At 49.1% G+C, this 10,862-nt stretch overlaps 1 protein-coding gene across 1 annotated transcript in view; it reads left to right on the top strand.

Moving 5' to 3' along the window:
* Positions 1-623: 623 nt before the first annotated feature.
* The window catches only part of Col6a3 (collagen type VI alpha 3 chain), a 79,227-nt gene continuing 68,988 nt past the window's right edge, over positions 624-10,862 (top strand). The window contains exon 1 of the mRNA XM_032901603.1: positions 624-708. The gene's annotated coding sequence lies outside the window, so the exon portion shown is untranslated. The remainder of the gene's footprint in view (positions 709-10,862) is intronic.

The following is a 10,862-nucleotide window of genomic DNA, read 5'->3' as shown; positions in this document are numbered from 1 at the left end:
TTACAGTTGGGCTCCCCACAGCATGTATTAAAGAGTCGCAGATTAGGAAGGTTGAGAGCCACGGGGCTAAAGCTGTTTTCCTAGCTCTTGAGGTTCTCATCTTTACCACACTTTAGTTTTGCCTCAGTAACCTCTGATTGAAAATTATAATTCCTTCTGGCTCATGGTTGATTTCCTTTTTTTTCCCCCCTTCCCTTTCTTAGAGTTGGAGTTTGCAGGAGTCCAGCTAAATGCTTGTAGGGAAAAGACGGCCTTCATAGGTGACATCAGCTTGCAGAGCAGGCCAGAAGCAACAGAGCCCCAGGTCTGGTTTTCATTTACAGTTTGGGTCCGTCCTACGGCAGGGAGGGGAGAAGAGGGGTCTGGAGGAAGGAAGGAGAAAGAGGAGGAGGAGGAGAAGGCAGGGGAGGAGGGAGAGAGAGGCGGGAGCGAGAGGAGGAGCAGGAGGAAGCCCTGACTGTACCCCTGGACCCTGTCCAGTTTGGAGTCCAGCTTTTCACCAAAAGCTGCTCAGTTCCCCGGGCTCCAGCTTCCAGCAAGGATTGCAACAGGAGGCTGTGCTCTCCGATCCGGGATCTTCCTCTCTTTGGTGGAGGAGGGTTGTAGGAAGAAAACGATACTCAGCGAGCGCGCGAGAGAAATATGCATCCTGGTGAATCGTGATTGAGCTTAGAAGCCCAGGGACACACGTCTTCAGGTTTGCTCAGGGTAAGTGTGAGGTTTTGCTTGTTTGTTTCCTCTGTGGCACGAAGGAATCATACTTCAAGCAGAGGTGAGCTAGGGGCTCTTGCCATCACCCTGTCAGTCAGTTTTCTGTACATATTTTCAGTTTCTGGAAGAGTCGGCTGCTCTTTCTTTCCTTTGTGGGACCTGGGTTTCTTTAACCTGCTGAAGGTCACGGATTGCTCAGTTGTGTTTAGGTTTGCTGCTGCTGGGAGTGTCCTGTGTGTCCCTGCCTGCGTCCTGTGCACTTCTGACTGTGGCGCTCTCTGCCTGCTGGTTGGTTGAAAGTCGTCTCTCCTTCCCCAGACTGGTTGCCTTGTTTGCAGAGGCATCAGGATGGGAACATAGGGTGACCTGCAGAGTGGATTCCAGAGAGAATCTTATCTCTTTGGGTTCTCCAAGGGTCATGGGTAGGGTAGGGGTATACTCATCAGTGTGGAGAGGCTGGTCAGGCAAACTGCCATCTTCTGAGTTTGGAGAGATCCTGGTGCCTGTCTCAGGGCTGGGCTGGAGATACTCAGCGGCGGCCATCAGGGCTGCTTAATCTTTTCAGGAATCTGAAGTCACCCTTGCAGGATCTGTCTTTTGGGAACGCTTAAGGGAACTTCATGCCTCAAGCGTGCAGAATGCGATACTAGGGCAACTTTCCCACTGGAGAAGGCAAGGCTCAGGACTGGGCTGCCCTGGGTTGTCCAGATGGGAGGCCTGTGCCAAGTTGGGAGGCCCAAGGGCTATTCCCTGGCCATGAGGATGCTGGGTGGGGTTCAGGCCCTCTCTCACTGAGGATGGGAGGGAGTTTACGGATAGTTGCCAGCCCACTTGGGGACCTATTTCAAGCTACTATGGGATCAATGCAAGGGTGGGGTCAACGGGAAGGGTTCATCGCAGGACTGGAGAGAGGCTGAAGGAAAAATGAATTTCACACAAACCCAGGCAAACTTAGGGACTGGTGTGGACTTCAAGAACAAGCTGTTATGAGCACAAGTGGGCACATTACACCCCAGAGGCCATTTCTCTCCCTACAGAGCTGCCTCCAGATGAAAGCCCTAGAGTCTCAGAGCTTCCAGGGCACTCATAGGACCCGAGCATAGTTCCCAACTCCCCAGAAGGAACACAAGAAACTGAAACTAGGGAAAAGCCTTTAAAACAAAAACCATGTTGCTCTTAACAAATCAATATGGGACCAGCTGGTTGCTGTAGCTGCCCCTACTGGGACTTTTGCTTTCTTTGCAGGGTGATTCTGGGCTAGAAGCTTCCAGTGCTATCATCCTTGGCTTATGGGTGAAGAGGGAGAAGCACTGAGATGCTGGACTACTCACCAGGCCCACCTGAGCATCCAGCAGCATCCTTTCTCATTGCTGGAGCGCTGGGGCTGATGAGCTAGCCATTGGAGGCCCTTTAGATCTCCATGTGGGATAGGCTGACAGATTGATTCCCCTCAGAGGAGACGTCCATCTGTTACAGTCCATTCAGAGCCATAGGGCAGTTGGCTCAGGCTTCACAAGGATACACAACTCGTGGGGAAGGAAGGGAGGCCCACTTCAGGGAGGAGGGCATGGCGCTGTGATTGGGATTCCAATGTGGGACTGTCTTATATCTAGGCCAGCTTGAGGGCACGGAGGGCTCACAGTAATAGCCTAAACTTTGCTTCATTTTGCTGTGGGTTTCTACTGAGGGTGAAGGAGTGGGGATGTAGAATGTCTTTGAGAGAGATTTACAATTGGGAACAGTGGTCCAACGTGCCTGTCTGCTCTGTTTGTCTGTTTGTCTCTGTCTCTGTCTCTCTGTCTCTGTCTCTCTGTCTCTGTCTCTCTGTCTCTGTCTCTCTGTCTCTCTCTGTCTCTCTCTCTCTCTCTCTGTCTCTCTCTCTCTCTCTCTCTCTCTTCTCTCTCTCTCTCTCTCTGTCTCTCTCTCTCTCTCTCTCTCTCTCTCTCTCTTTCTCTGTAGTGAAAAGCCATTTAGCTAACACTGGGTGGGGAAGATGGTCAGGATGGGGACAGAGAATGTCTCTCCTGGGTTTTTCCAGTCTGGGAACTAGAGGGTGTGGCCACAGTACCTTCCTTGGGGGTGACTGAGCTATCCTTTGGCCTAAGAGTGTATCTTAGGTTGGAGGTGGGTACCACACCCCGTTCTGGTGGAGACTGTCAGGTCTGGGAGCCCAAGGATGTGTCTGAGACAAGGTGGGCATGGCTCAGAGCAAGAAACATCTGCGCCTCTGCGATAAGTGCACTTTGTGACTTCAGACAGTACAGTGTCACCTATCACCGGCCATAGAGTAGGGAAAATTCCTCCATTCATCCAGCTCCCGGGGCCATGAACTCTGATCTTACTTTGAGAGTGGAACCTACAGACCCCAGTGCTCAAGGCCACCATCTCCTCCTGAGATCACCTCTCTGCTTCAGAGTAGGAGGAAGCACTTACCATCCAGGGCTCGCTTTGCTTTCCCGCTCTTTCCAGACGATTGGTGACTTGGAGAAAGTGCGGCCCAGATAGAGCTGCTCTCTGGTGCTCTGACACCACCTGCTTTTGTGCAAAATTCCACATCTAGGACTGAAAATTCATCGGCAAGCCGCCAAGTTGTGTTTCGTGAGATGCGCTTGCAGGCATACTACCGATGTTAGCAAGAGAAAACTGAAGCTGCTGTCACTTCTTTGTGGAAGGAGCTGCGAGCTGGTTGTCCTTTGGGGAAGGGTGGCAGGTGATGTCCAGGGCTGAATGAGGCACTGTGTACCGAGGAGGCTTTTCCTCACTGACTGACCTACAGGCAGGAACTGCACATGGTGTCCTGGCTGTGGCCGTCGGGCAGTAAAAACCCACATAAATAGTTGATGACTTGGGAAGTGACATTTAAAAATCCTGTTGGTAGCTCAGCCAAACTCAGAAAATGCTTCAAATTTTAATTATTAATTAATTTAATTAATTATTATTATTTTTTATTATTCCGAATCATGGGCGCGCATGCACGCGTGTGGGTGTGAGCACGAGTGTAGGTGTTCGCAGTGGCCAGAGGTGTTGGATCCCTCTGGAGCTGAAGTTGCAGGCAGTTGTGTGCAGCCTAAGATAGGTGCTAGGAACTGGACTCAGGTCCTGTGCAAGATCGGTGAGTGCTCTGACCTGGCGAGCCATCTCCCCGGGGCCTGCTTCGCGTTCTGACACATGATATTAAAGTAGATGAGGACATTTCTGCTTCTCTCGGCTCTCCCGCTTATAATTGTGTAAAGCTTCTTTGTGCTGTTCACAGTCCAAACCCCAAGTCGTAATTCTCAACGAACACCAGTGCCATCTAGATCATGGCGGTGAGGGTGTCTTGGTGGGGAGCCAAGTCCTGGCTTTTAAAAAGAGAGACCCTCTTTAGCAGTGAATCATGTTAGCTTTCAAACTGAAATTCTTCATGCAGCCCAAAGTCTGAGCAGGAGGGCGCATAGCTGCTTCTGGGACTGCATTCTGGTCTCTTTTCTCTAGAGGGCAGTGTATCCCTCGGAGTGCTTGGAAAATCCAAGTTCCTGGCGGTTTCCAGGGTGGGGTTTCAGGGCTCATGGGGAGTCAACCAATTTACACCCCAGCTTGTGGGCGGCAGTTGGGATTGGCCTACAGTCGCTTCAGTCCAGTCTCTGTGATGGGCACACATTTAAAATTCTATTTTTCTTCCTTGCTTGTCTATGAGCATACAGAAAGGAAATTTTTTTTATATTTTATTATTATTAACTTGAGTATTTCTTATATACATTTCGAGTGTTATTCCCTTTCCGGTTTCCGGGCAAACATCCCCTCCCTCCTCCCCTTCCTTAAGGGTGTTCCCCTCCCAACCCTCCCCCCCTTGCTTCCCTCTCCCCAACAGTCTAGTTCACTGGGGGTTCAGTCTTAGCAGGACCCAGGGCTTCCCCTTCCACTGTGCTCTTACTAGGATATTCATTGCTACCTATGAGGTCAGAGTCCAGGGTCAGTCCATGTATAGTCTTTGGGTAGTGGCTTAGTCCCTGGAAGCTCTGTTTGGTTGGCATTGCTGTACATATGGGGTCTCGAGCTCCTTCAAGCTCTTTCAGTTCTTTCTCTGATTCCTTCAACGGGGGTCCTGTTCTCAGTTCAGTGGTTTCCTGCTGGCATACGCCTCTGTATTTGCTGTATTCTGGCTGTGTCTCTCAGGAGCGATATGCATTCACATTTTGATCATCCGTCTTGAGTTTCATTTGTTCTAGGCATCTAGGGTAATTCAAGCATTTGGGCTAATAGCCACTTATCAATGAGTACATACCATGTATGTCAGAAAGGAAATTTTGCTTTTATATAACACATTCTCTACTCTTAAATAATTCAGGTCAACAGCATCGGGAAACTTGGAAATTTTAAAGGAGACATATTGCCTGTACCTAAGTTACAAGTGCTCCCACAGGGAGTAAAGCACACTCACATACACATTGTATAATCTCTTATTTGAACACTGAAGAAGTTATTAAAATCCCCTGTCCAGTAGCCCCTAAAGAGTGCATAACCTTGCCTTTGCTGCTCTCCCCAGCAGAGATACATAATTGAAAGAATTTCACATAAACATCTCATTTTAAATACTTGTTGATTAAAACACATTGGTGACTCTGACCGAGCCACTAAATTCCATGTCAGAGCACCACTACCCTCTGTGAGTTGTCCCACAACACGTACTCAGGTTTGCTTATCAATCAGGCTTCTTCGCTCCTGGGTGCTAAGCTTTAAGATCAGGTTGGCAAAATTCATGCCTTCCATTTGGCTATTGAGATATTGAAAAGAACATTGCCTTGGTGAACGCTTTCTTCATACCCTTTGGGGACGTGGGATGTGTTACTCAGAGAGGTGGAGTGCCGGTGTGTAACTACAGTGTTAGGAGCAGTAATAAAGCCAGCCCCACCCAATGTTCCGCACCTGCCTGATGGATTCCACTAAGCCTGCACCCAGGACCCGGGCATGGGGGTGGGGCAGGGGTGGCTAAGCCTTAAGAAGTACCATGGGAAGAAAGATAATCTTAAGTTTTCCAGGTTTTCTTTGGAGTAGTGGCAGAGGAGTCACCATTGTTTAAACAACTCTGGAGGATCTGGGATCTATAGCTCAGTTGGAGAGAGTGGTTCCCTGTGCCACAGTATCTAGAAGTGGTGACATGTGTCTGGGATTGCAGCGTTTTGAAGCTGGAGGTAGGGGGATCAGAAATTCAAGACAAGTCTTGGCTAGGGTGTGAATTTCAGCCCAGGCATGTGAAACTGTCTCAAGGAAACAAAAAATCTGGACGTTCGAAAAATGAGAGAAATGAGATGAACAGAGAACGCCTTGCTAAGCCACTAACCAGAGGTTTACCTTGCAGGGTCTGGCTGTGCAGAGCCCAGCGCCACCCTCTCTCCTCCCTATCTTTAGCAATCGGGAAATACTGAGAGCTGTTCGTGAGCTGCGGGTGGCCAGGGAAAGCTTCATTGTACAGAGCCATCTCTGTAGAATCCCCCAGTGTGTTGTGTACCCCCGATTGCCACAGTCCCAGTGTTTGGGAATTGTCCGTTGGAAGGAAGAGCTCATGGGCCACTTTAATTCCAGAATTGACCAGCAGCTGGCGATGACTCAGGTCTCAGGGGGGGAACTATTCCAGGAAACTGGTTTTTCACTTCTGGAATCTTCTCTAGTTGAGTCAGCAGCCAGCACTGGCATCTAGATTCAGCTCAGCTTAAACCCACCTATGGCTGGGATGTGGGATGTCCATGACCTGCTCGGTCAGACGCAATGGATGCAGATATAACACAGTAGTCCAGGGGTCTCTGCCAGTTCCACAATTCACCGTTTTACTCCTAAATACAAACTCTCGGGGAGGTTACTGGTAGAGACAGTAAGGAGGTAGGCAAACTCATACAAGCTCTACTGTCTACTTCAGATGAGTTTTTCCTCTTACACTTGAAAGCAAGTGGGAAAACGTAACTTTTCCTTAGGCTGTGAGAAGGCCATGGCCGCTTGCTTTCATAATTCTGTGGCGGCACACATGGTTTTCGGAGGCTGGCGGAACTCAAGTCCCTTGCCAAGGAAGGGAGAAATGTGGGACGTGCTGTGCAACTGCGCCAACTGCGGCCGATGCCGTGGCTTGGACGGAGTGTCTGCTTGTATAATTGCTTGTGAAGCGTTTTGTAGCAGGCTCTCTCCCTGACTGTTAAAACGCAGCCAGTCTCTGCCTAACGGTTATAATTAGCTGGATAAACAGGCACAGCATCTCCTTTTCTCATCTGGCTGCCACACAGTTCATAGAATGCCTTTTATGTTTCATGGTGGCCTCTGGTACTATGACAGATTCGAGCTTTCTGCTTCACGGTTATTCTCGTGTATTTCAGGAGTGTATTTTAAAGCTCGTTTCTAAATATCTGGACAACTGGTCTGGCGTTTGCTCCTGCTCCCTCTTTAGGAGACAGGGACTCATGTAGCCCAGGATGGCCCCAACTCACCGTGTAGCTTTCTGGCCTCGAACTCTTAAAATGCATGCCTTTGCCTCCCAAGTGCTGCTTTCAGAGAAAGAAAGGAGCTAGCCTCTGAAGGGCTCAGCATGTGTCTGAGAGGCTCCCCGTCTTCTCCACAGAGGTCTTCCTGTTAGAGGTGGCCACACCCTCTCTCAAATGCTTCTTAGTACCTTATGATGGCCGCTAAGCATCTGGGCATTGATCTATGAGGTCCCACCGGGGAGAACCAGCGCCCTCCAGTGCTGGCAGTTGACAAGGAGGGGGTTTGCTTATGCAGGATTATATAGGATCAGAGATATTGAAAGAATTCGTGGTCACAGGAAAGGAGTAGATTCAAATGGTTATTGTTGAACATTGTCACAGAACAGAAAGGCAAGGCCATAGTTGTCAGACAAACGGAACAAACTCCATTTCTGATGCGTTCCTTTGAAGTGTGTGTCCCAAATCATCTACTTTTGAAGGTTTCCGCAATGCTGTGCCAATTAGTGCTATAGTAAGCCCCGCCCTCTTCTCTTAGGCCACCACAGGATCCTTGCAGCTAAGAAGTCTGACTGGGGGTGGGGTGGGGTGAGGAAAAGATTTCCTTTTATGGCTGGGTGGTGGTTTCCCACCCCGTGGGAGGCAGAGGCAGGCGAATCTCTAAGTGTGAGGCCAGCCTGGTCTACAGAGCAAATTCCAGGACAACTAGGGCTACACAGAGAAACGCTGTCTCAAAAAGAAAAAAGAAAAACGAATAAAGAAAAGCAAACAAACGGGTTGGAGATTTAGCTCAGTGGTAGAGCTCTTGCCTAGCAAGTGCAAGGCCCTGGGTTCGGTCCCCAGCTCCGAAAAAAAAAAAAGCAAACAAACAAACAAACAAACACAAAACAGGCCTCGAAGAAGCCAGGGAAGCAGCTCACTTAGTAGTGTGATAATTCAGCGTACACAAAGCCCGAGTTGTACCTATTCTGAGCCACTAGCTTGTACCACAGACACTATGGTGGTGCATGACTGTAATCCGAGGACCCAGGAGTTGAAGATAAGGTGGTCTTGGAGTTCGAGGCCAACCTGGTCTACAGAGTAAGTCCCAGGACAGCCAGGGTACCACAAAGAAATCTTGTCTCAAAATACCAAATTGTTTTAAAAAAAAAATTAATTAATTGTGTGTGTGTGTGTGTGTGTGTGTGTGTGTGTGTGCGTGTGTGTGAGAGAGACCATAGCCCACAGAGACCAGTAGAGGGCACTGGATCCCTTGGAGCTAGAGTTTCAGGCTATCCTGAGACCCCTGGTGTAGGTGCCAAGAACAGAACTGGGGCTTCTGCAAGAATAGCTCATCCTCTTAACCGCTGAGCCCCTCTGCACTCCCGATTTTGATTCCTAAAAGTCCAGAAATAAGGGCGGTAAAGGCCAGAGTAAGTGAACACCCTAAACTCTACTGTGATCTGACATTTCACCCCACAGCGGGGGAGGGGAGATGGGCAGCTACGTTCTGGCTGTGGCCCCAGTTTACCCAGGACAGGGAGGTGCTAATAGAGGCTTCAGAACTCCATAGGAGTGCTTCCTGGCTTCATAAAGCGGTGCCTGGAGACAAATCAAATGAAAGACTTCCAAATGGGAGCTCTGGATGCATTTAAGTCTTTGTTTCAAAATTATTTCCTCGTGTGCATGTGTGTGTGTGCCTTTCTTTAAAAAAAAAAAGAAGGAAAGATTTCCAGACATGGAAAATGGAAATGCTTTTGAGGATGCTTTAATGAAAACTAATTTCACAAAATTGCAAAATGGCCTGGGAAAGTCTGTGCAGTACACTTATGATTTCAAGTTGAAGATTGTGTAGGGCAACCTTGACCAGCAAAAGGGGTCTCCTGGGACTTCAAGTGGGCAGCAACCACGTGGGAAAAGACATCCCAATGTTGTGAAAAAGAGACGGGGAAATGCGGGACTTAGACGTGCTAACCAGAAAGCGGAGGATACAGTTGATAATGGCACTTGGTTTTCTGTTGCCTTGAGGGCACAGAGTCTCTGACAAAGGACAGCCCACCACGCCCAACGCAAGGGTCCCGGGCAGTCAAGTCTGACTTTTATGTCTTCAAATCGGGAAGAAAAGAACCAGACATTCACCAATACCAAGGATGTTTATTCTTCCCTGCACCAAGAACTCCGGGAGTTTCCCAGAGGTTGGGAAAACTCTGCCTAGCCTGTACCATTTCCTGGACTTCGTTCCTTCCTTGGAGCTATGGGGTTCAGTCTGGATGCTGGTCCTGTCTTGTTTTATCTGTGTGGGTTTTGCCAGTCACCTTTCCTCGTCCGGTTTTAGCTTCTCAGCTTTAACATGGCGGGAGCGGTGAACTGCATTGTGGGGAAGGAGGTGGGCAATCCTGCCTTGAAGATAGAAACCCAGTGGTAATTTCTTCTGCTCAGTGGTTACCTCTTTCTCTTCCCTGAGTGATGAGTCTAGCAGTGGGAGAAGAGGGGGTGTGCCTACCTTCGTTCCCCATCATTAGAAAGGGCAATCCTGGCCACGGTCTGGGCGATGATGCTTGATACCTTTAGATTAGTGCAATCTCGGTGAAAGCTCCCTTTCCTGCAAGTGTTTCTTCTACTCATCTCCATGAGGATGCAGTGCTATGATGTAAGGGGCTCCTACTCCTCAGGTGAATATTTATTAATTTTTCATTTGCTATTAACCCTACTGCGTGGTTCATTACATCCTAGGGCCTTGATTTCCTGACAGCAAACCACGGAGGCAATTTCTTTTCAGTTTCACACCCGGGGATCCAGCAGTGTGGTCGGTCACTAATGGGATCTCAACGGTACCTCAACCCAGGGCATCAGCTCTTGTCCTGCTTCTTAGAGGGGAAGGGGCTTCTCCTGTCCTCCCCTCTCCTCAATGCCTGGATGGAGTCTGGGGGGGGGGAAGTTGTGTATATTTTGTCTCTCGGAGCCATCAGGTACCTAGGGAGCTGCTCTTCTGAGATGAATGCTGGGAAAGTGAACATCTTGGCTAAGTTTACTCATATAACATGAGTGCCATTTCCTTCGAGAAGCCCAATTAGCTGGTGGCTTCAAACGTCTTCACAGAGCCATGGTATCACCGCTTCCAGCTTAGGGAGCACGGAAGGCTAGGAGTGAGCTTTAGGGGTTGCTCCAGTATGACTCACTATGTGACTAACACATGGTAGGATTAGTGTATTCAAAGGAGTCCCCTGTGTGAGGGTCAGGGATCATTAGCAAAACTACTCCATATGACTCACCCACAGTGAGCTCTCTGTCCATGTGGTTTGCAAAGCCATCGCAGCATTTCCTGTCCTCAACATAGACTCAACAGTGGTCAGACAGTCCTTACCTCAGACCCCACCTTTTCCCTTCCATAGATCCCACAGCTTATTGCCTCATAGCGAGGTGCTAGCATATTCCTGTACCCTAATTCCCCCACAAGATGCTCCTTGAAAGATGAAGCAGTGGCTCAGCTAGTGAAGTCCATGCCTTGCAAGCTTGGGGACTGAGTTGTACCCAAGACCCACATAAAAAGCCCCGTGGTTATGCACACCTGTTGTCTTGGCTCTGGGAGGCAGAGCCGGGATTCCTAGAGGCTTGCTGGTCAGTCTAGCCCAACTGCTGTGTTCAGTGAGAGAGATTTTGTCTCAAATCCTGAGGTGGAAACCAGTTGAGGAAAACACATAACATTGACCTCTGTCCTCTTCAGGCACC

Source organism: Rattus rattus, chromosome 4, assembly GCF_011064425.1.
Source record: "Rattus rattus isolate New Zealand chromosome 4, Rrattus_CSIRO_v1, whole genome shotgun sequence".
Lineage (NCBI taxonomy): Eukaryota > Metazoa > Chordata > Mammalia > Rodentia > Muridae > Rattus > Rattus rattus.
The sequence above is the reverse complement of the archived record's forward strand: the minus strand, read 5'-3'. Positions and strand labels throughout refer to the sequence as shown.